The sequence below is a fragment of the Ceratotherium simum genome, chromosome 1, assembly GCF_057802395.1.
Source record: "Ceratotherium simum simum isolate JZ-2026a chromosome 1, ASM5780239v1, whole genome shotgun sequence".
Lineage (NCBI taxonomy): Eukaryota > Metazoa > Chordata > Mammalia > Perissodactyla > Rhinocerotidae > Ceratotherium > Ceratotherium simum.
Genome location: NC_141900.1, coordinates 60562493 through 60565774, shown reverse-complemented (window position 1 = coordinate 60565774; position 3282 = coordinate 60562493).

The window sequence follows — 3282 nt, the reverse complement described above, 5'->3', positions numbered from 1 at the left end:
AAATAACAAGGAAGTCTTCTGTCTCAGCCTAGGTTCTGGGCTGGAATATTACATCTTCCCTGAAAATTTATAGCCACAGGCCTGTCCTTTGAAGGTTTGGGGTTAAACTGATACTACCTGTGCAATCCAGGAAACCTCAAGCCAGGAAATTAACTCAGTGTGGACCCACTCAGTGTGGACCTGAATGGGTAGTGACCTGCAGGGCCTGGCAGAGGTAAACACAGATTCTCTTTGAGGGACTCACTCTCAACTCAGGTCTTGCAAGATTCCTAGAGACAAAGCTGAATAGGAACTCAAAATCCAAAATTATGAAGTACATGAGGAACAGGACCCATGAGTGAGAGTCAGCAGAAACAATAACAGCTGAATTAGACTGCCAAGAATTTTGAATATTGGAATGGATGATACAGAACATAAAATAACCAGGGCAAAATGTTAATGACACAAATGTGGAATAAAAAACCTGAGAAAGGAGTAAGATACTTTCAAAACATCGGGCAGATTGAAAAAGAAACCAATATTTAAAAAACTAAAAATGTAATTTAAAAGCACAATGTATAGCTTAATAGATTAGTCATAGTTGAAGAAAGAACTGGTAAAATGGAAGATAACTGTCAAGAAATTAACCAAAACACAGGAGAGAGACAAAGAACTGTGAAAGAGTATTTATGAGAGACCAAGGATAGAATGAGATATTTGATAAATGTCTAATTAAAGTTTAAGATGATTTTAGAGAAAATGCCAGTAATAATGGTATAGAATTTTTGTGAACAGATGAAAGATATAAATGTTCAGGTTCAGAAAGCACAAGTCCCAAGGAGGATAAATAATAAGAAATTCATGCCAAGACAATAAAGCTGCAAAACACCAAAGACATAAAGACAATGTTGAAAGCATCTAGAGGAAAAAAAGATAGATTATACATAAAAGGGTAGTTAAACTAGCAGCAAACTTCTCAACAGCAGCAACAAATGCCAGACTGTAGTGGAAAAAATCTACAAAATGTTTAGAGAAATGATCTACCTAGAATTCTACATATAGCAGAAGTACAAGGGTGGGGGCTGGCCTGGTGGCGTAGCAGTTAAGTTTACGCACTCCTCTTCAGTGGCCCAGGGTTTGCAGGTTTGGATCCTGGTGTGCACCGACGCACCAACTGTCAAGCCATGCTGTGGCGGCATCCCATGGAAAGTGGAGGAAGATGGGCACGGATGTTAGCCCAGGGCCAGTCTTCCTCAGCAAAAAGAGGAGGATTGGCAACAGATGTTAACTCAGGGCTAATCTTCCTCACTCACACACACAAAAAAAGTACAAGGGTGAAATAAAGACGTTTCACACAAGCTAAAAGTGAGGCAGTGTACTGTCAGAAGACCCTCAGTTAAGGAAATTTGAAAGATATACTTCAGAAAAGATAATGATCATAGAAGGAAGGTCTAAGATGCTAAAAAGGAAGATAGACAAAGAAAATACAAATAAGTGGGTGATCTAAACATTGACAGTATAAATCCATAATATTGATGTTTAAATCAGGAAAGTAGAAAAAGGTGGCCCCAAAATAGTGGACAACAATATTATGTAAGATGCAAGGGGAGTGATCAGAGTAAGCAGATAGAGATGTATAAATGTATTTCTATAAATATATAACTCAGATAAAATGGATCTCTTCTGGTACAAGTGAGGGCAAGAGATTTCTACCAGCTGGGGTTCACCCAGGAGCCATGACCGTGAAGCCACAGGGCTCTAAACAATGAGCTGGAAACTCACTAGGCTGCATTATATCTGGGGAACCTTGCAATGCTAACATTCTGTATCTATTATTTTGTTTTTGTAATATTCATATTTTTATTCTAAAAAATGATTATTAAAGAGCCCTATACTCTATAACTCTTTTTTTCACTCTCATGCACATAGCTTCTTCCATTGATTTCAAAGGAGAACAATTTAGTTAAGCAAGCAGGACAGGAATGATACCTGTGGTGACGGGGTTAACTAGCAAAGGAAATTATCCGTGAGCAAGATTCTTGATTTTTTTTTTTTTATTTTAATCTGACTTAAAAACACAATTCTGCTGCCAGGTAAGAATTGCTTTCAGAGGGCATCAATACTCTTCATCTTTCAACTCTTTAATACATACTTATACAATTTAACACTGAACTAAGTGTGTGTATATGCTATAGTGCTATTTTATCATTGTTTGTTTTAAACTATAAGTTACGTATGCTTATTTTTAAAAGATACAAATGCATATAATCAATGAAAGACCTTTCTCCTCAAAGAAAACTAATGTTAATATTTTTGTTGGCTTTTTAAAGGGAGAAATCTTAATTATTTAACCTCTGATTTGGTATTTTTCAGTGAATTTGAAATATCCAAGATCTCTAGATTAAGATAAAGGGAGGTACAATTGAGTCTTTGTATAAAATTAGTTTAGTTTTAACAACAGGAAATATTTAAAAATTTGACTGTAAATTGATTACAGCATTCAATAACAAAGGGTTTCACAGGAGTTCAGATGAACTCTCCTTGATTTACTTCAGGAGGAAAAATAAAAACTGGAAAATACTTCCGCAGTGGTCTTGTTTTGATGTCTTGCTTTTTTGTTTGCATCAAGTATGCTGTTGGCTCTCTGATTATGACTACACTGTGTTAAACTTATCTCCTTGTCAGACTGCAGCTAGTAAACAGAACATATGTTCATTCATATGTTCCCAAGACATTAGTTAAGTGAATAATCTATCTTTCATGTTTTAAGTTCGGAGAAGTAACTCCTTTAACAGCTAAAGTTCTTTTTAAAATGAGATGATCTGTTTTCAAGTATGATGATCCTAAAGCTTGTTCATGCCTGGTTATCTGAGGGGTGAGCATGGCAACTCTCATTGAAAACATAATGCTGTAATACTGGGATAGGCAGAATAATTTTAAGCCACTAAATTTGTGGTAATCTGTTACAGCAGCAATAAGAAACCAATATAGATACCATTCAAAAGACGATTGTAAAGCTGTCACACTTTGGGCTTTGAAAGCAAATTTGCTGCCTTTTCTTCCTCTATTATGATATCATACGCTTGTTTCCACTAGCAGTAATGCACACTGGGGTTGCCATTGTTAATCTTGCAATTGTACTTTTCCAGTTAAAGACGCTAGACCTTTGGCCTCTTTTTCATTCCCATGGTGTCCAGCGGGTGGCCTGTGATATCTTCCTGCTAACCTTACACGATATTTCATCCGATCTAATAAGCACTCAGCTCAGATGGTCGTCTGTGCAAATGCCCCGAGGAACAGCTC